At 38.9% G+C, this 22,871-nt stretch overlaps 1 long non-coding RNA gene across 1 annotated transcript; it reads left to right on the forward strand.

The window, feature by feature from the left end:
* Window positions 1–8,676: 8,676 nt before the first annotated feature.
* Window positions 8,677–22,394, forward strand: LOC114023703. Its single transcript, XR_003566824.1, has 3 exons — window positions 8,677–8,927; window positions 14,750–14,817; window positions 20,511–22,394. It is a non-coding gene; the product is annotated as an uncharacterized LOC114023703 (long non-coding RNA).
* The last annotated feature ends 477 nt before the right edge of the window (window positions 22,395–22,871 follow it).

The raw sequence follows: 22,871 nt of genomic DNA on the forward strand, positions 1-22,871 counted from the left end.
TTTAGAATTTTCACAGCCCTTTCATAGTTAATATTTTACTTTCTTCTCGTAACAGACCAGTGAGGAAGTTTTGTTGCTGTTTAGTTATTTGTCATGTCCAACTCTTAATTTGGAGTTTTCTTGGCAAAGATACTTGAGTGATTTGCCATTTCCTTCTCCAGCTTATTTTACAGATGAAGAAACTGAAGCAAACAAGCTTGACTTGCCCAGAGTCACACAGTTTAGTAGGTATCTGAAGCCAGATTTGACCTCAGGTCCTCCTGACTCCAAAACTGGTGCTCTATCCACTGTGCCAACTAACTCCAAGGAAGTTTAGGAAAGACATTATTTGTTAGATTCATTTTACGAAAAGAGGAAGCCAAGGATCAGAGTCAGAGCAGATCACCACACAGATCACTAAAGTTCTTTAGTCCAACCCATGCCTGAAACATAAATCCCTCTACAACAGTCTTGATGAGGTTCATGCAACCCCTGCTTGAAGATTGGTGAATTCATTGCTTTTCAAGGCAACCCATTCCCATTTTAGGTACTTCTAATAGTTAAGACATTTTTCCTTAAATCATGACAACACCCACCTCTTGGCAACTTCTTCTGACTTCTTCTAATACTGCCTTCTGGTTTCAATATTCTTTTCCTTGTTAATTGTCAACACTGTATTCTGAATTTTCATTCCTCTTTTTTTTTTTTTTTTTGGGCAATTGGGGTTAAGTGACTTGCCCGGGGTCACACAGCTAGTAAGTGTCAAGCGTTTGGTCTGAGGCCAGATTTGAACTCAGGTCCTCCTGATTTTAGAGCTACTGCTCTATCCACTGCACCACCTAGCTGCCCTTATTCTGAATTTTCAAAATAAGACTAAGGCCTCTTCTACACAGCAGCCCTTCCAATACTCAAAGACATGCTTCTGTCCTCTTCAGTCAAAGCATCCCTAGTGTCTTAACTTATTTTCCTATACTATAGTCCCTCACTATCTTGTTTTCCTTATTCTGGACTTCATCTTGTCAATTTCCTTCCTAAAATTCAATAAGCATTTGTTAAGCACCTACTATGTGTCAGAATATTGTGGCAGGCACTAGAGATAAAAAGCCAAAAATAAAATAGTCCCTGTCCTTAAGAAGCTTATATTCTACTGATGGATTTATATTTGACTATAAAATATGGTGCCTAGAAATGAACACTACATTTCATATGTTTGCCCATGACAGAATACAGAAAGATCAATCTTTCTTTCTTAAAATATTATATTATATTTTTATTTATTTGTTAAACATTTCCCAATTATATTTTAATCTGGCTTGGAAATTTCACACCTCTTCAGTAGAGGATGCTAAGAATTTTATATATCTATAAATACTCATTTAACTATTGTCACTCTAAATGTGAGATGTCTATCCAAAAACCTGCAAGTTGAAATACATAAAAGTTGCGTGGCATAATTATTTCATCAATATAAATTTAAAATGTAAGCAAGTTGCGGCTTAGTGGAGGTTTATATACTCAGCAACTGGTGTAAAAGGTTACAAATATTACCCAGAAAAAACATGTCTACCTTCACAAGATCAGTCTTTTTCTTTCTGTACACTAAGTTTCTATTCATGTAGCCTAAGAATGAATTTGGGTGCTGGTAGTTATTTTTGTTGTTGTTGTTTCGTCCCAACCACGTCACACCCATTGACTCATGTTGAACTTATTCACTGACTGCTCCTAGTCCTTTTCACATAAACTTCTGCTGAGTCACATCTTTCTTAGCCTATCTATATCTGTGCAGTTGAATTTTGAGCTCAAACTTAGGGCTTTAGATTTATCCCTATTAAATTTAATCCCACTAGATTCAGCCCAGTGTTGTTTTTCATTGAGCTATTTTTCTAGCCTGATCCTACCATCCAAGGTGTTAGTTATCCTTCTCAGTTTTTGTGTAATCTAAAAATTTGATATGCAAGCCATCTGGGTCTTTATCCAAATCACTGATAAAAATGCTGAACAGAACAGGACCAAGACTCCTGTGTTATTCCATTGGAAATACCCATCTATGTTAACATCATAACCTTAAAACGATTATTCCCACCAGTTCTGAAATTTTACCTAACTGTACCATTGTCCAGGTCATGACTCCTTCTTATCCACAAGAATATTATAAAAGATTTTCAAATGGCTTACTGAATTCCAGATATACTATGTCCATGGTTTTCTCCTGACCTTCCAATTTAATTTATCAAATAGGAAATAAGTTTGGTTTACAGCGGGGAATTTTAACCTAGAGTCCATTAACTTTTTTTTAAAATTATTTTTCCCACTTACATGTAAAAACAATTTTAACTTTCTTTTTTCAAATTTTGAATCCCAAATTCTCTCCCTCCCTTCCCTCCCCACCACCCCCATTGAGAAGGCAAGCAATTTGGGTCCATTAACTTTTTAAAAAATATTTTGATAAATCTATTTTTATATAATTGGCTACTTTTTCTAATCCTATGTATTTTATTTTATACATTTAAAACCATTATTCCACGAAAGGTTTCATAGACTTTACCTGACTAGAAGAGTGGTTCATCATACACACACACACACACACACAGAGTTAAGAACCACTTTTTAGAGTGATTAGTTATCAATGGCCTTATGCTGACTTTTAGTGATCACTGCCTTTATTTCTAAGTGCTCACAAAATATCCTCTTAATAATTCTAAAAATTTTCAAATGCAGCCTCAGACACATAACACTTACTAGCTGTGTGACTCTGGGCAAGTCACTTAACCCCATTGCCTAGCCAAAAAAAAAAAATTCTAAAAGTTTGCCAGCGATGGAAGTCAGGTTTACCAGGCTACAGCACGCAGGGTGAATCTAACCTCTCTTTGAAAATCAGGACAATCCTACAGCATCTTTCCCATTTGATATGTTTTCTAATAGATAACTGACAAGTAGTCAATCACATCAGTGAGTTCTTTTGGTGCTCTAGGCTATGATTAATCTGGTTCTCCTAGTCCTGCACTCTTACAGGACTGTGCTAGTCTTTTTTTCTTTTCTAACTAATCTTGTTTACCTGCCTTTGCTTCCATTTTCTGCACATGTCCCTTTCAAATATGAAGTGGTGAATGTTGTGAAATTATAAAGAACCAGTCATTTATCTCTCAAATAAAAAATGTGAGAAGAGAACCTCTTCTTGATCCTTTGCAGAGGTCAGGGTGCATGGGTGTGGAACATTTCATATAAAGTCATATTGTTTTTTTTGATGTAGTGATCAGTTTTACTAAACTTTTTTTCTCTTCTTTTAAAAAAAATTGTTATAAGGGATGGATCTGTTGGGGAGCAGTGGAGAGCGATACAGGAGAAAATCCTAGTTTTGTAAAAACAAAAGATATCAATAAAAATCTATTTTAAAAGTAAAAAAAACAAAATCTTAGCTGGTTCCTATTTTGTCATATCAGTTTCCTTAGCTATCTCCCATTGCCACCTTTCCCCTGCCCCATTGAAATTGTTAGTGTTTGTGTCATCAGAATTTTGTTCTTGAAGAGCGTCTCATCCCTTTGGACTTCCCTGATAATATCCTAGGCCATGGAGTGCTACCTCTGCTTTCTCTGAACTCTTTGAATCTGCTTTCCCAAAATCTAAAGTAAGCCTCATCTTGTGTCTGGCATTATTTTCTTTATCTTTCAGACGCTCTAAGGTGAAAAAGCCATTTCTCAAATTTCCAGTCATTTCTGGAGACTTAGGTAAAGGTTCTTCCTTCCTGATGACCTGCATAAGTTCACATAGCAAAGTAGTAGCAGTGCCAAGACTACAGCATCCTGGTTTCTCCTAATCCAGGCTTCTCTGCTCTGCAGTACGCATGCCTTTACATCCACTCCCCTGCCCCCTCCCCCATCCCATCTCTACTTTCTGATCTCCAATTTTTTTTATTTAAAAAATTTACCTATTTATTTTTAGTTTTCACCATTCACTTTAATAAGATTTTGAGTTCTAAATTTTCCCCCCTCCCTCCTCTACCCCTTCCCTAAGACAGCCTGCAATCTGATATAGTCTATACATGTACAATTATATTACACAGGTTTTCACATTAGTCACGTTGTGAAAGAAGAATCAGAACAAAAGGGAAAAACCACGAGAAAGAAAAAAAAAGAGAGAAAATAGTATGTTTTGATATGCATTCAGATTCCATAATTCTTTCTCTAGATGTGGACAGCATTTTCCATTGTTTTTTGGAATTTTTTTGGAGTTTTTTGGAATTGTCTTACTGATCTCCATTTCTTTCCAATCCATAGCCAAACCCATATTCTTCTACACCCATTATCAGTCTGCAGATGGACTTTTCTTGGCTACTCTATCCTTAGAAAGGACAAGTTCTAGCCAGGGGTAGAGAACCAATCCTTTTATTAAAGGGATTTGTTCTGTGAAGTTCGGATTCAGTCAAAGGGCCGCACTTGAGGACCTAGAGGGCCGCCTGTGGCCTCGAGGCCGCAGATTCCCCACTCCTGTCTAGATAAAACTACAAAGTAGGCAAAGTTGGTCTTGACTTCTTCATGCCTCCCCCCACTCCTTTCAGTATACTCTTTTGTCACCCCACTTTTGATGTCTACTTTGAGTATCCCAATATCTGGAGAATACTCTACATGGCCCCTGTGCTATCCTGAGGATAGCCAAGGCTGCAACCACACTCCTGAATACCCCAAGCTTTTCCATGACCAGTTCTCTTCACTGAAACTTATTTGCCAATGGAAAGATGGATCTTTGACATAAACAGGCTGTAGCATATTATGAGTTGCACACAGGAAGTAGCATTAAAGAACATTGATATATATATATATAGATATAGATATATAGATATAGATATATATAGATATAGATATAGGTATAGATATATATAGATATAGATATATATGAAGAAAAGGGAGGGGCATGTAGCAAGAGTAGAGGATAACAGGTAGATGGCCCTCACATCCACAAAATATTGAAAGAATAAGGGTTGTCTAGCTCCTCTATGATAGATTTAAGGAAAGACAAGCACCATCAGAATTGCATGGGGTGAGGGAAGTATGGAAGGGTGACTGCAATCTCCACTATTGGTAAGGGAGCTCATATTGAAGAGACAAGGAATGCTGATGTGGTAAAATTACAGTGTATGGTGTATTGAAAGAGGAAAACTGGACATCTTCTATGTATAGGAGAGCATGCCAAAAATACTTTCTTTGGCATGGGGTGGGAAGAATTTAATATCCCATTGCCTTCCTCCTGAATGTTCTTCTCTAGGTTTATGCTGTACTTCCTATCAGGAATTCAGGAAGCCTGGGTTCTAGTCTTGGTTTACTACTGGTTGGCTAAAGGGCCTTATGGCTTTGATCAAGTCATTTTACATTTTTGGGCCTCAGTTTCCCCAGTCATAAAATTAAAGGATTGATTTAGATGACCTCTACAAGGTTCCCTCTAATTCCAACCATTATATTCTACTTCCATTTTACTTTACTACTATTCTATCTGCCCTGTCCTACTCTATTCCATTTCTTAACTGTTAGGGGATATAGCTGCTGGCTAAAGAGCCTTGTTTGCTTTAGTATGGTGGGCATATTGAGAATAGGAATGCAGTTATCTATCGATACCTGCCTTCTTTCTAGGTGGAATATCACAGCTATGTCTCCTTGCAGGGGGGTGGTCCACGGCCAGGACAGTGCTAGGGTATGGAAGAGAAGACAGTTTCTGACCCTCCTCAGCTTTATGACAACTTGCTTTCCCCAGTATGGAGTGAAAAGAGGGGATTATCGTATATTAACAATCAAATCTACGCAGAAACACATACACAAACACATCCTATTTGACAGCTCATTCATCCACAGCAAATCTTTAAACTTTATTTGAGCAGGTGAGAAAGATGATCATGGGTCCACTGTTCTTCATCACCCTGAGCACAGAACAAAAAGAGCAGCTTAAATTTCAGCTAGAAGGATTAGGATGTGAGACCTTTGTGAGGCAAGGTAATCCTGAGTATATGAAGAAAGTGTTTCCAAACGTCCCAACAGCAAATCAGGGTTCAAGCTGATGAACCAAGATAAGGTCCAAGATGTAAGCGATCCTCTCAGTGCCCAGATAGACATATAGATTTGCACTTTCAGTAAGTCACCTGACTTAAAACTTTGATTATGAAATAATAGTTTCATAAGAGACTCTGATTATTAAGGACTTAGAGAAAAATGTGATAACTTATAGAGACTGATGCAGAGTACAGTGAGTTGAATAGAATAATCTCTACAAAGACCAGGGTAATGATTTTTTTATTTTAATTTTTTTTTCAATTAACAGGCATTTATTTTCTCTCTTTCTCATCCCTCCTTAATTTAAAAGAAAAAAAAAAGAAATGCAACAAATATATATCATCAAGCAAAACAATTCCCATGTTGCCTGTATCTAGAAATGTCTATCTCCTTCTGCATTCTGAATCCATTACCTCTCTGTCAGGAGGTAGGCAGCATAGATTCTCATCAGTCTTTTGGAATCATGGTTGGAATGACTGTAATCATGTAAGGGAAACAACACTGGAAGGCATCAGAACTGTGCATAGTGCAGTGATCAATTGGCTTCCAAGGACTGGTGATGAAACAAGAGGCCCCCCTCTTTCCAGTGGAGAGGTGGTAAATTAGAACTTTGTCAGACTTGGCTTATTTTGTTTAGGTGTACTTTGTTACTAGGGAGGCTTCTATTAAGCAAGGGAAGGGGAAGTCATAAGGAAGTCATACTGATATAAGAGAGAAACAAGTATCAGTAAAAACATTTATTTAAAAAGACAAAAAATTATAATTTGAAAAGAAAGGAAAAGTAGTTTCAGAGTCACCTTCTAACACTCTATTTATCATGGCTCCCAGGCCTTTTGGCAGACAACTCCAAGATATTTGGGTCAGAAATCTGTCCAAAATACAACAGAATTGTTGGAACACTTCAGGGAAGAAATACAAAAGAGAAATGAAGAGCTTGAAATGGAGGTAATAGTTCCTGTCCTCAAATAACATGCTATCTAGGTGGGAAGATAGCACCCCCACTCACACACCCACCTCCCCTCTACTCCTGCCCCCAGCCAATGAGAGAGAACTTAAAATTATTTTCATTGAAAAAAATTTTTTTTGATACTTGTTGACTTTATATAACACTCTTCTTGTGCACTTCTTCAAGTCTTATTAGGAATGATGTAGAGAGGACTGGAGATTCTTAATGAGGCATTGTTTTGACTGGACAGCTACCAAAGACCCTTCCAGTTCTGAGGTTTTGTGATTCTGTGACTTTCTCCTTCCTAATTTTCTACAAAGTGCAAAAAATTCCCAATTCTTGACCACTTATATACTCTATGACTTTTCAAAATGTGAAGTTGACATTATGTAAGCATGAGATGAAAGGACTGTGTTTGTTAAATTGAATTTAAATTGAACTAAGTCTGTAGAGTGAAGGCAGGAGGCATGGGCTTTTTGGACTGATCTAGGCCTTCATGACTTTAGGTAAGTCACACTCTCTTTGGGCTGGAGGATAGATTTAGAACTGGAAAGGACCACAAAGGTCATCTTATCCAACTCCCTTATTGTAGAGATGGAGAATGAGGCCCAGAAAGGTAAAGAAACATTTCCAAGGTCAAACAGAGAGTAAATATCAGAGCAAAGCTTCAAACCCAGTTCATTTTTCCATTGTGTTGCCATACCTGGATTGGAGCCACTGAACTGGATTCCTTCCAATGACAAAATTTTATTCCTCATGACAGGATGCTGACTAGATATATGTCATTACCTATGTATCTTCTAAGATCTGATAAGAAACAGAACTTTTTTGTTTCCCTTGGGTGTTCTCATGGCTGAGATAGGCTGTTACCTGTCTTTGACGACCCAAGCACAATTGTGCCAGTTCAGGAGCCAACGATCCTTTTCAGTCGATGCTGTATCCATGAATCATTCAACATGCATGAGTGAAACAAAGTAAGAAGTGTGAGTACAAAGTGTGACTTTGAAACAAGACTACCTCCTCATGATGCACATACAGATCTTCATCTTATTAGAGTCTTAGCTCCAACACAGTAAAGTTGTGTGAAATGAAAAGCATCATATTATTTTATTCTTGGGATTTTTTTTAACCCCTGTGCTAATTGAGAGGTGTTGTGGTATAGTAGAGAGAACACTGAACTTGGAGTGAGGAAAGACCTGGGTTAATAGTGCCATGGAAAGCATGCTGGATTTGGAGTTGGAACCTGGGTATTGGTAGACCAAATGACCTGTAAGGCTCCTTCTGGTACTAAATCTGTGATCTCAGTATCTCCTCTAACACTCATGGGCAAGTCACTGGGCCTCAGATTCTTTATCTGCAAAATAGGGATAATAATACCTATACTTTACCTATACCTGCCTTACAATGTTGTGATGAAGCTCAAACAAGTTAATGTATGTAAGCCTTAATACATTTCTCACGAAACCGAAATCTTTTTCCAAGTCAAATGGCTGGCAACAGGATTTCAATGAGTGAAGTCAATAAGGGAGGAGGGACACTCAGCCAAAGCCCACTGGCAGATCCTGGATGGCAGTTGGCAGGCTCTATGGCAGAAAGCAGGAGCAGCTAGACTGCCAAAAATCAAGGTTTAACAAATAAACGTCATCTTGCCTTAGGACACCTAGTAATGATAACTCTGTCATTGCCAATAGCAGCGCCAAAACAGGTGCAGAACTTCTGACCAGTTCTTTCCTAGACAGGATTGTATTCAGAAAGTAGCAGTGGCCCAGAAAGCTGCATTTCTTGAAACTCTGGATTGAATCTGGAGAATTCCGAGGTAAACAGCATGCTGTTGGAAGAGTAACATCCTGGCGAGTACACCAAGCAGTTTGATAGGCAGACTTTAGGAACAGGCATGGAAAATCTCAGAAAAAGTTCCAGCTGGACGGGACATAGAGATTACCTTGTCTAACCACCTCATTTCACAGGTGAGCTATCTTTAAACAGAAATTGTCTTTGGCCGTTCGAGTCTCTTATCAATAATTGTGTGCTCCTGAACAGATAAGCAAAGCTAGCCATTTTTACTGGGGACTCGGAGCACTCCATAATAAATTTGGGGACTGCTTATATGTGTGCTCAATCTAGGGAGCATGAAACAGATTTGCTCTTAATTCCTTCATCTTTATTTTATCCCCTTAAATAGAACTGAATGTCAATGTGGATTTGAACAGTTTCCCTGTAACAAAGCATTTTAAGAGACTGGCATCTTTCCACCAAGATACCATTGAGTTTAGTTGTTTTAGAACTTTTTGGAGACACTACAGAAACATTGCAGATATCTGCTTGCCATCTGTCCTGCCTACATTCCACCCTCCAGATCGCTGGACCTTGCTTCTCATATACCTTGCCTCCTGTATGCTGGACTAGAGAACATGCCCTAGAACATTTAAATCTCTTGGTTCTGGAGCTGTGTCCCTAAGACCCACACTGTCCTGACTGGTGAATGCTCTACGTTGTTCATTATGCTCAGCCAGCCTCAATCATCCTTCAAATTCTGCTCTGGCCACATTCTTGTCATCTGCTCTGCTCCTATCACAACCTGTTCTTCCCTGCTACCTCTTCTGCTCCTCATTCTTACTACTCTCTAGCTAGTTTTCCAGATCCAAAGCAACACTGCCATTGCTACTGGAAAGAGGTTAATAAACTCCTCTATCATTCTACTCACCATCCCTGTGACTTCTCTCTCTTTTTTTTTTTTAGGCAATTGGGGTTAAGTGACTCGCCCAGGGTCACACAGCTAGTAAGTGTCAAGTGTTTGGTCTGAGACTGGATTTGAACTCAGGTCCTTCTGACTTCAGGGCCAGTGTTCTGTCCACTGCGCCACCTAGCTGCCCCCACCCCTGTGACTTCTCAAAGCAAAATATCATTCACCTATATGTGTTGTCTACCCCTTTTGGAAGTCAAGTACCTTGAGTACAGGAACTGGTTTTCTTTTCTATTTCTATCCCTAGCATTTAGCATTGTGCTTGGCACATAGTAACTTCTAAAATACACTTTCAAATCATTTGTTCATTCATCAGATGTAGGGAAAAGCGAAAAAAGAGCTGTCCAAAGGCAGTGCAGACACAGAAACAGGAACCCACAGTTTATCTTGGTAAAGAGGACATTTAATCATTGCCATTTCTATGGATTCAGTATATTCTGGCTGACATTTTGAGGTCTTTTAGAAATCTGGGCCTGTTCCAAGCATATGTAATGCTAGAATGGAGAAATGAGGGATGACTATCTTCTTCTTCTTCTTCTTCTTCTTCTTTTTTTCCTCCCTGAGACCCTGACAATGATTCTTTGTAAGATGTCTCAATACATTTGAGGAAGTTATACACAAATATTTTGCAGGAAACGGTCAAAGCCTGATTTATATAATGTGGATATTCTGTTTCATGAAAATCATGTATCATACACTTAAAACTTGCGGAAAGACTAGTACAATTTTCTAGTTGCAGGATGTATTAATGGTGAAGATTTTTTTTTTGACTAGGCAATGGGGTTAAGTGACTTGCCCAGGGTCACACGATGGTGAAGATTTTAAGACTTGGCTTCTAAGGCTAGTGCCCTCCAGTCACGGGACAAGGGAAGATGAGAGAGAGAGACAGAGAGACAGAGACAGAAACAGAAAGAGACAGAGACAGAGAGACAGAGAGAGAGCGCAATTGTTGTGATTGGCAGGCCTACACCAGAAAAAGAAATGCACACAAATCCAATGATTAGCTGGAAATCATGTGCCCATTGTGATGCCAGGCACCAAGACATAAGACCAGACCAAGGAATAGGATGTTTGTAGTTTCATTTAGTATCTCATAAATACATATGATCATGACATTTCATCATAGTGCATCTTCTTAAAATTATTGAGTATGCATCAAAGCTGGCAATCAAAGAATGTCATGGCATAACAATATTTGATTGTCCATAGTAGTGAGACAGCACAGATCATTGAAATCCAAAGGTTTGCCTTATTCTAATCTTAATCAATAGTTTAACTCTTACCCCAACCAAATATTTTATCACAGATAATATAATGGTTAAATGGGACGCTATCCTTTATTTTCTTGTGCACTTTCTGGTAAGTGTGATTATGAGTAAAGACACAGTCTAAAGAGGAAGAAAAGGAGTCAGAAGTCCAGATAAACCCCAAGCTATATAAAGTAGTTCTGGAGAACATCTGAGTATACCACAAAGATCTTGTGATAATGTTGTTGCAGCATAGAAGGCTTCCTTAATTAATTCTCAGAATCAACTGCTTGAGGCACATTTAGTTTTAAAAATTTTTTTTATTAAATAACTTATTTGTTAATTTTTAGTTTTCAGCATTCACTTCCATAAGATTTTGAGTTTCTAATTTTCTCCCTCTTCTTCTCCTCCCCCCTCCCTAAGATGTCATGCAATCTAATATAGCCTCTACTTATAAGTTCATATTAAGCATATTTTCGCATTAGTCATGATGTAAAGAAGAAATAGAACCAATGGGAGGAACCATGAGAAAGAAGAATCAAAACAAAACAGCAAAAGAAAAGGAGAGCAAATAGTATGCTTCCTTGCATTCAGGCTCCATAGTTCTTTCTAAATTTAGGCTTTTCTTTCAGAAATTATAGCTATTAACTATTTTATCTATTTGCTACAGGATTTTCACTTGAGAATTCAACTAGTACCAACCCTTCATTTTCTCAGAAATGAGGTTATTGATTAGGTTCATCCATTCCCTTATTTATTGAAGATTATATTTCTTCATGGACTAGTTTCAGGCTTCCCCAAGCAACATTATTTTCTTTTAAAATTTTTTGTTCTGAATTTAGACATCAAAAAAAAAAATTCTGTATACTCAGCAGAACTCTGTAATAGTTAGCATTTCTATAGCACTTTAAGGTTTGCAAAGCATTTTACAAATATTATCTCATTTTATCCTTAAAATAACCCTGGGAGGTAGGTGCTATTTTTGTCCTCATTTTACAGATGAAGAAACTTAGGCAGACAGAGGTTAAGTAACTTGCCCAAGGCCACACAACTAGGAAATATCTGAGGCTGGATTTGAACTCGGGTCTTTCTGACTTCAGGTCCGGTGCTCTATCCACTTAGACAACTATGAAAGTGCAAATCTCCGTTTCATAACATTTGCTTTAAGACATATCCATATCCATATCCATATCCATGTCTATGTCCATGTCCATATCCATATAAATACATGTGTATGTACGTGTGTGTGTGTGTGTATAAGGCAGTTAGGTGGCACAGTAGATAGAGCACTGGCCCTAGAGTTAGGAGGACCTGAGTTTAAATCCAGTCACAGACACTTGACACTTACTAACTGTGTGACCCTGGGCAAGTCACTTAACCCTAAAAAAAAAAAGCTATGGATATCTAGATATCTACATAGGTGTAGATAATCTAGATACAATAAATTCCACATTTTACTTTCAAAACTGTTCTGCCTTGGGTGGCACAGTGGATAGAGCACTGGCCCTGGAGTCAGGAGGACCTGAGTTTAAATCCAGCCACAGACACTTGACACTTACTAGCTGTGTGTCCCTGGGCAAGTCACTTAACCCCATTGCCTAGCAAAACAAACAAACTAACAAACTAACAAACCTGTCCTGCTGGTCTGTGTTTCATTTTGAACTTCCTTCTCTTCTCGTCTGTGCAAATGGATCTATGCTCTGAATCTATGATCCTGCGGCTACTACACATTTCATCCTCCTCTGTAATCCTCTCCAGGCTCAATGCCTTGGTAGAGTAAAAGGAATATGGAAGAGTGGAAAGACTATTGAACCTGGAACCGAAGGACTTAGCTTTAAATCACAGTTCTGCCACTAACTTGCTGGGTGTTTCTGGGCATATTACTTTATCAATATGAGCTTCAACATTCTTTGCAAAGGGAACATAATGATACTTGTACTGCCCATATCTTAGTTTTTTCTTTCAAAAATAAAAAATAGCTATCATTTATATAGGACTTTAAGTTTTGCAAAGTACTTTTCCTATGTTATCTCATCTGATCCTCACAATAACCCCGTAATGTGTTGTTCAGTCATTTTTCAGTGGTATCTGACACTTTGTGAACCCATTTGGGGTTTTCTTGGCAAAGATGTTGGAGTGGTTTGCCATTTCCTTCTCCAGCTCATTTTACTAATGAGGAAACTGAGGCAAACAGGGTTAACTGACTTGTCCAAGGTCATACTGCTAGTAAGTGTCTGAGGTCAGATTTGAACTCATGAAGATGAGTCTTCCAGACTCCAGGCCTGGCACTCTGTGCATTATTACTCCACATAGCTGCCTTATCTTGTAGGTGCTATTATCATTCTCATTTTATGGATGAAGAAACTGAGGCCAAGAGAGGCTAAATGTCTTAACCAGGGTCACAGAGCTACTAAGGGTCTAAAGCAGAATTTTAATGCAAGTCTTCCTAACTCCAAATTCAATATTCTATCTATTGCACCACATAGGTACTGGATTGAAAGTTACCTTCACTACCAGGATATGTCCATATTAAGGCATGGACCCTTTTTTTTTTTCTTCCTACAGAGAAGAAACCACTCAGAAAACTCTAAGGTAACATATAAAGGTGAACAAAGAGAGCAGGAAAGAGCAGATAAGACAGGCAAGAACATCTATTGTCTGACAGGTGGTAGCTGATGCAGGAGGCGGGGGAAGGGACACAGGTTAGTTCCTGGTACTTGCACCAGGAAGTACAGAGCCAGTATTTGCCCCAAACTGTGGAACACACAGTACCCACCCTGATTTCACAGAATCCTAATCAACAAAGGAAAAAAGGAATTTTGACATGTCACCTTGTCAGACTTGGGAATTCCTGGCTCAGGCTTCAGGTGGAGCCATCCAGCAACTGAGAATCCAGCCCAGGGGTGGGGAAGCTGTGGCCTTAAGGCTGCACTGGACCTTCTAGGTCCTTAAGTGCAGCCTTTTGAGTGAATCCAAATTTTAAAAAACAAATCCTTAAGGATCTGGATTCAGTCAAAAGGAGAACTTAAGGATTTAGAAGGCCAGGTTCCCCACTCCTGAGCTAGCCTGCGTTTTACAGACTTCTTATGTTAGCAAAGATTTCCTCATATTTTCCAAATCGGTTTCCAATCAGTCTCCCTAAACAGGTTTCAACCCAATCTCTTCAACGTTGGTTTTATTTCCAAGTCTAACCTAATTTCCTTCTCCAGCTTCATTACTTGTCAGTGGAAGGAAACCTCAACTCCACCTACCCTGGCATGGGTTCATTTGTTTGGAGAGCATTTATCCTTTCTTGTTAGTAAACCAAAATTCAACCAGAATATTAAGAATAGTATCAATAATAATGACTAGTCAATTACAGGTAAATGTACTAGAAGGTCTTTTCTAGATCATATCCATTATGACCATATTAGTATGTTTTTAAGTAAAATAAACTGGCCAAATGTAAATTTAATTATTGTAACTTCAAGTCATATTCAGTGAATATTTTTCCTCTTTCAGATTTATCCTTTGGGAATCTTATTGTTGATCTTAGAGATATTCTCTCATCTATCCTGTTAACTGATTCTTCTCTTTTTTTTTAAGTCAGTTAATTAATTAGCATTAATTAATCATGGGGACTGACAAAATCCACACATGAAATAGCACAGAGGGAAAAGAGAAGAGGGCTCAGGAGAGAGCCCTGTGGAACACTGACCATTGGTGGGCATGACCTGGGTGTAAATGCAGTAAAGGAGACTGAGAAGGAATGGTCAAACAGGTAGGTCAGAAAAACTTAGTATGTTTTGTTTCTCTCTAGTTCTTAGCCTTCTGTTTCCAGTGGAAGACCTTCAACCAAGTCTTTGACTTCAATGCTAGCTCTACCAGGTAAAATGAATGGATTCTCCGTTTTTTCTGGGTTAATTGCTTGTGGAACTTTTATATGTATTGCATCAACAGATGTCATGGAACACTGGATAGAATAGCTGCCCTTGGAATCAGGAGGTCTTAGGTTTAAACATACACACACACACACACACACACACACACACACACTATATGATTGTATAAAGCACCTCACTCAAGTCTCAGATTCCTCACATTTGTTCTAAGGATTCAATCAATTGACAAGTATTATTAGGTGTCTTCTACATGAAAGGAGGGGGCAGGTAGGTGGATTGAGTGCCAGGCCTGGAATCAGGAAGACTCATCTTCCTGAGTTCAAATCGGGCCTCAGACATTTACAAGCTGTGTGACCCTGGGCAAGTCACTTAAGCCTGTTTGCCTCAGTTTCTTTATCTATAAAATAAACTGGAGAAGGAAATGGCAAACCACTCCAACATCTTTGCCAAGAAAACTCCAAAAGGAGTCATGAAGAGTCAGACATGACTGGAAAACAACCAATGTGCCAGGAAGTGTACAGGGGAAGATAGAAGGCTAATCTTAGAGTCCAAAAGCCCTGGGTTCAAACTATGCCTCTGATATACTTGTACTCTCACTTGGATTATTGCAATAGCCTACTGATGGGTCTGCCTGCTCAAATCTCTTCCCACTCCAATCTCCATTCTTTTGCTAAAGTGATTTCCCTAAAGGGGCATCTCCCCAACTCAATAAACTCCAGTGGTTCCCTATAGCTATCTGAATCAAATACAAAACCTTCCATTTGGTGTTTAAAGCCCTTCATAACCTAGCCTCACTTCTACCTTTCCAGTCTTTCTATACTTTATCTCTGCCACATATTCCTCGGTCCAGTGACCCCACATTCTGGTGGTTCCACAAACAAGACGCTCCATCTCTTGGCTCCTGCCATTTTCAACGGCTGTTGCCCATGCCTGAAATAATCTTTAAAACAAGTGTCCTTTATTTAGACTCCATGAAGCCTCAATTAAAAAAAAATAGCATGCTGAAGCCAGATTTGAACTACAGGAAGATAAGCCTTCCTTGACTCCAGACCCAACATTCTATCTGCTATGCCACTTAATTGAGGCTTCATGGAGTCTAAATAAAGGACACTTGTTTTAAATCTTCTGAAGTGTACCATTGGAATGGTAACCATGCTTAGCAGAGTGCCTGGCACATAGTAGGCACTTAATAAATGCTTATTGAATTGAACTATGTATAAATCAAAATCTTCTATATAGATTAATTTTAGCTATACTATAGCTATAGTATACTATACTATATATTCTAGACTATACTCAGAACCATTTATACTAATTTCCCAATCTGAAAACATGGGCAGAAAAATACCAAATTACAAAATTTGTTCATATCATAAAGTTCTTTTGAAAAAAAATAGAAAGCACTATGCAAATACAAAGCAAATTTAAATAATTAGGATACCAATTAAATATGTTACTTTACAGTAATGGTTATCACTGTAGAATCTTGTATTTATGTAATGCCTTCTTTCCACAAAGCTCTAAGCACTTGACAAAAATAATCTCATTTATCTCCACAACGTTCCTGTAAAATATACGAAGAGCACATTTTACCAAGAAGAAAACCAAAGCTCAGAGTGAACAAGAGATTTATCTAAGAATATGATTGATTAAAGTAATGCAAGAGTCAGGGCTAATCTCAGAGCTCCTTGTTTCAAGGTCTTTTCTAAATCCCCAGGCTCCTCCACCCTGATTCTAAAACTGCTGTAAGCAGACAGGCAGCCTGCCTTACAAAATACACCAGATCTCACCCCCTCTCCCTCCCCACCGCGCTTCCCCCCTCCCTCCCCCGCTTTTTTTTTTTAGGGTGCAGAATTTCTATGGAACATTTTGCACTAGAAGATGCCTTGTTTTCACTTACTCTATGTAAACATTAAAAAAAAAAACAAGAAATACCAGATTTCTGAGCTAGCTACTGAACAACACAATGAACTTTTTACTGGTAAGATCACATTGTGTGGGCAAACAAAAAAGAGTTGGATAACTGAAATGGGAGGTGGTAGATGAGCGGCTTACTTCATTGGGGCCTGCTTGTTTTTTTCTGTTGCTTTTGCCCAACTCTTGGTCAAAATACTGAAATCTAACTTATACTAAAACCATTTTTCTTCAATATCAACTATCATATATACCTGGGCTAAAAAAAAAAAAGAAGAAAGGATGAATGGAAAGAAGGAAGGAAGGCAGAAGAAAAGAAGGAAGGGAGAGAAAAAAGAGGGAGGGACATAGTGAAGGAAAGAAAGAGAGAAGGGGAGAGAGAGAGAGAAGAGATAAATGGAGAAAAGGAGAAGAAAGGAAGAAGGAAAGAGAAGAAAGAGAAAGATCATTCATTAAGAACTACTATTACCAGGTACTATGCTAGACTAGGGCTGTAAATACAAAAGTCCCTGCTTTCAGGGGGCTGAGATTTTAAGAGGAGATAGCTCAGAGAAGGGGATAGTGGCCAGGAAATGGAGTTTTGGTCTGGGGAGCTACAGGGATGGTGAGTAAAGCCATAAAGTAGATTGTCAAGTCTTTTTTTCCCCCAGAAAAAAATGGTTAGATAGAGCACGGGGCCTACAGTCAGGAAGACCACAAATTCAGCCTCAGATACTTACTAGCTATGGGACCCTGGGCAAGTCACTGAAGTCACTATGCCTCAGTTTCCTCATCTGTAAAATGTGCTTGAGAAGGAAATGGCAAACTACTACAGTATTTTTGCCAAGAAAACCCCAGGTGGGGTCAAGAAGAATCAGACACGACTTAAAAATGACTGAACAACAACAATGAAACAACATTTATGACAGTTTAAACACACAAACACAAAAAGTACAAAAATCAAAATATTCTGGGGTATACACAAACCATCCAGTCTTTAACCTAATGTTATGTACACAATCTGAGCTAGCATGCTTGTCTTCTCTGATGGCAGCCATCAATCTGCCCCTCTTTTAGAGGGAAAAATTTTTAAATTTAATTTTAAATTTAATTTTAAAATTTAAGTTTATTAAGTAAAATTAAGTTTATTACAATTATTAGTCATAACATTAATGATTAATGATTGATATATTTTAAAAACCAATTTGAAAAAATGGTGGCTTATTTTATGAATTTTTAAGAATTTAAATAAAGCACCCAGAATTTTTAAACAACCAGTGTAGAATGTATTATAAATTCTAAGAAGCAAATACAGGACATCAAATGTAGTTAACTGCTCAGAACACAGAATATACTACTAATATCAATGCTTAAAGATTTTTGAAATTAGTAGTTTAATGAAAAAGGTTTTTTCACCAGTAATAAAGAAAATAAAATATTTTAGATTGTTTATTTCATATTTATCTTCTTTTTAATGTCTATTTTTTGTTCATGCTTCATAATGTAACTAGTATAGTAGTAGATTCATATGATATATAAGTAGATGTAAAAATAGAACTTGGTAAGACATTGAAGAGGCCAAAGTCATCTACTACATCCCAGGCCATCACCAGTCATCTTGACTTTTGTCCTGTCACTGTACTTTGAGGACTGGAGGAGATAGTGAGGCTGACGACTTTGCTCAGCTCTGCCTCACTTAATCCAATTCAAGCACAAGCCAAGACGGCACTCCATGATTTTATTAGTCCTCTTTGAAAACGAAGGATAAACAACAAATAAACAAAATTGCCAAAATAGCATACTATCAAAATGGTTTGGAGAACACCAGCTGAAGGCCTTGAGAGTTTAAATAATCTACCTATGGTCACACAGCTGGCACGGATCTGAGCCAAGCTGCCTCTCAACAGTTTCTTACATTGAGGCAAAATCCACCCCCTTGCAGGTTATCCTCACTACTTCTAGCACCCTGCCCCCCAAGCAACAGAGAAAAAGCGGTGCATTTCCAAATCAGATTTACTACTTCTGAGGTTTCAAAGCTAGGGATGGAGGTGCCTAGTCTTGGTGGCAGAGGAGAGAGGGCTGAACTTGGTGTTGGGAAGATAAAAATTCCAATGCTGCTTTTACACACTGTGTGACCCTGGGCAAATCACTTCGCCTTCTTAACCTCTGTCTGCCTCCCAGGGTTGTGAAAATTAAATGAGATAATATATGTAAAACTCTTTACCGACCTTAAAGCACTGTGTCAATCTGGATATCTAGTTATATAAATGCTAGCTGTTGAAATGTCATGTCTCCATGAGGGTCCCATCTCATGGCACTTGAAGCATGACATTGCTGAGACATTTTTGCTCTTACTGGTCCCATCCTGCCATTGGAGAGAAGGCTAGTGATACCTTTGGCCAAGTCATTTGTCTCTGCCTCCCAGAAGACTTTGGGGATCCTGGAGAACCCAACCCAGGAGTGTCCTGGGACAAGGATGCAGGGATGGAATGGAGGGCTTCAGAGATGACTGGAAAAGTCATGCCACGCGTCAGGCTTGAGAGACAGTCAGCTACCACCCTGTTCTCATCATATGGTCCCACCCTGGGCTCAGAGCCCCTTATGTAAATGCCCATGCTATCTGCGAGGGCACACTAAATGGGGGTTTAAATTCAGTCCAGCTGGGCTAGAGGGTTTGGGACTTGAGAAACTTGAGGGCTTCTGCAGATCTTAACTCTGAATCCCTCTAGGCCATGTCATTCATAATTATTTGTGTTTTATTCTGCACATTCTCCATATCTTGTTTTTAATTTAATTTTTGCGCCTATGATCCTGGGGTGTGGAGCCCAGGGAAGGGGCCAGCTTTTTTGGGTCTAAAAGTAGTACTGCCGCCAGGGATGAGGATTTTGGGAAAATGATGATCTCAATATAGGGTGCAGTTCCAGGTAGGGTAAAGGGAGCAGTGATGGGTATGTAGTCATTGTGGATGGCTAGATGGGACTCTCCCCTTGAAATTCCGACTTGTCCCAGAAACTCCAAGACTTTTTCAAGAGTGAAAGTCTGAAACGAAATGGAAGGAAAGGAGAAAGGTCAGTCAGGAGCCTCACTGGTAGATCTAGTCTTGTTCTTGGAAGGCCCTAAGAAGCCCTAAGAAGTTCAGGTCTGCTTAAGGGTAAACCCAAGGGGGGCCTTTCAGGATCAGTCTGGGGTTAGACTGGGACCAATAAGTCAGTTAATACATTTATTAAGTATTTACTATGTGCCAAGCACTGTACCCTGGGGTTACAAAGGAAAACAAAAGTCTTACTATATATGTAGTCCTGGAGTACTCCAGTTGGCAAAGTTACAGTCAATCATTCTGTGTTATTAGTTAGCCACAATTATTAATCAGCCACATTTATTAAGTGACCTCTATGTGTCAGGCACTGTACTGAGAGCTGGGGATTTGAAAAGAGGCAAAGGACAGTTCCTTCCCTCAATATAATGGAGGAGACAAGCAAACAAATATGTACAAACAAGCTATAAACAAGATAAATGGGAAATAATTAACAGAGGGAACGCTTCCAGTAAAAGAAGGGGCTTTAGTTGGGATTTAGAGGCTACTAAAGAAGTCAGTAGGTGGAGTGGGGGGAGGGAGAGCATTCCAGGCCTGGGGACAGTTGGAGAAAATGCCTGAGGCTGAGAGATGGAATTTCTTGTTCGTGAACTGCAAAGAGGCCAGTGCTGACTTCATCCTATTGGCTCTTGTTGGAGTACGTTTGTACAAAGTATTCTGTGCCTCATGTTTCTACATCCTCTTTCTTCCAGGTCTAGCTCAGTTATCACCTCTAGCAACTGGACGAGACTAGAGGATGTGGACCTTTGTTTGGAAGTTTCTGAAGCATGCCCACTCCTCCTCCACCCACCACAGGAGTGCAGGCATGCCCATGTGCTGTGAGGACACCAGATGATTGACTGAAGCTTAGGAATGCAGACTCCTTCCAGAGAAGCTGGTCTTCTAGCTAGACAGATCAGTTTCACATTCCTCTTCCAGACTCTGTTGGTACCTTCAAGAGACAGACCAGCATATAACACAACAGATCTGTTGTAAGGGGAGAAAAAAACTGTACCCATGTGCCCCTTCTCCCTTCCCCAGAGAAGAAGTAATGGCAACTTGGGGCAGAACTACAAAGCAATAGTAGACATTTGTTTACATGTAGCTTAAGGGAGACAGCTTAGTATAGTGGATAAAGTACTGGACCTGGAGTCAGGAATACTTGAGTTTGAATCTTGCCTCAAACATGTGACAATGGGTAGGTCATTTAACCCCTCTTAGTCTCAATGATCTCATCTGTAGAAAGGGGATAATAATAACACCTACCTCATAAGATTGTTGTGAGGATAGAATGAAATATTGTATACAAAGTGTCCTACACATTTTAAAATGCCACGTAAATGCTAGCTTTTATTCAAAGTGATCCTGTGGGCTGACTTTCCCAGCTCACAAGATAGTAGAATCCAGGGAACTTACGAATAGTGTCAGACATGTTTGTTCACTTTGTCTGAAAGGATAGTTCATGGACAATGTGAACCCCAAACTTCTATGTGGAGGAGAATTTTGAGTTTTGAATTCCTTAGGCAGTGTGATCCTGGAATCTGGTCTAGCCAAGGAAGAAAGATCCTCTGGGCAGCAATAGCCTTGATTGGAGAGTTCCCAAAGTTGAGATGGCAGGCAGTGGCCTTCTAAAGATATAATATTTCCTTAACAGTATATTTCTTACGGAAAGAAGATTGTCAACGTGGAGCTGAAGGGATAAAGTCACGTCATTGAGGAGCAAGAGATTAGGTTTAAGTACTTGGATAGTGGAGGTCTGATGAAAAGGGGATTCAGCAGCCCTCAAATTATGTGTACCTTAAAGCAGAGGGTGGTACCACAAGTCTTAGGGGGACTGTGTAGGACTGGGTGGAAAAGAACGATTCATCAGAATATCAAACGGTTGTCCTGATAGTAACCTCAAGTTCAGTTCCTTTCTGGGAGCAGGTTGAATAACTGATGAGATATCTGAGTGCTTCATCTTCATCTATTTCTACCTCTGTTCATGGATATCTGGAGGTCCTTCATTTCTTCTGAATTTTCTATGGGGTGAAAGAATGGCCGGTTCATACCCTATTTGCATTTGGTACCTTAAGGGCTTGTACAGGAACTGGGAGCCCAGTTACCCACTTTCCTGAAACCCTCCCTTATAACAAAGAAAAACAGTGAGACACAAAGAACTGAAATAGCAACCATGTCTCTCTGTCAGTGTATGTGATATTTGGAATAAATAATGAACCACTTCCCACACTGTCTGGAGGAAGGATGCAAGATTCATCATCCGTTTCCTATAACCAATATTCCTAACCAATAACCAATAACCATAACTATATTTTGTCTGAGTCCAGCAGCCTCTTATTGTGGATTTTCTTTACATTATTACAGTAATTGTGTACATTTATTCTCTGGTTCTTTTTTCTTTACTCTGTACCATTTCTTCTAGTTCTTCCCATGTTCCTTTTGTAATCTGAGTGGGGTCAATCCACTCTTTAATTGCTACTGGCTCATTTTTCTTATGAGTTCTTATCTGTGCTTCTAAAGCGATGTTATATAGTTTCATCCTCACAACAACCCTTTGGGGTAGTTGCTTTTATTATCCTCATTTTACAGATGAGGAAGCTGAGGCCTAGAGAGATTGAATGACCTCTCCAGAGTCACACAGCTAATGAGTGTTTGTGGTAGGATTCAAACTTAGATCTTCCTAACTCCAAGACCAGTGTTCTATGTACTGTCACCTAGTTGTTTCAGTAAACAATACAAATAAATATTTTTTTACATTTTATTTTTATTTTTTATATTATGAATATTAAAATATTTAAAAATTAAAAATTTTCCAATTATATATAAAGAATTTTTAACATTCTTTTAAAAAAAATTTTAGTTCCATATTTTCTTCTTCCCTCTCTCACCTTCCCCCTCCCTGAAATGGTAAGTAATTTGATGTAGGTTATACAAGTGCAATCATGTAAAATACATTTCCATATTAGTCATCTTGTGAAAGAAGATACAGACCCAAAGGGAAAAAACCCCATGAAAAAAGTAAAGAAAGTGTATGCTTCAATATGCATCCAGACTCCATCAGTTCTTTCTCTGGA

This window comes from Vombatus ursinus, unplaced genomic scaffold (assembly GCF_900497805.2).
Source record: "Vombatus ursinus unplaced genomic scaffold, bare-nosed wombat genome assembly UNPS02014818.1, whole genome shotgun sequence".
NCBI lineage: Eukaryota > Metazoa > Chordata > Mammalia > Diprotodontia > Vombatidae > Vombatus > Vombatus ursinus.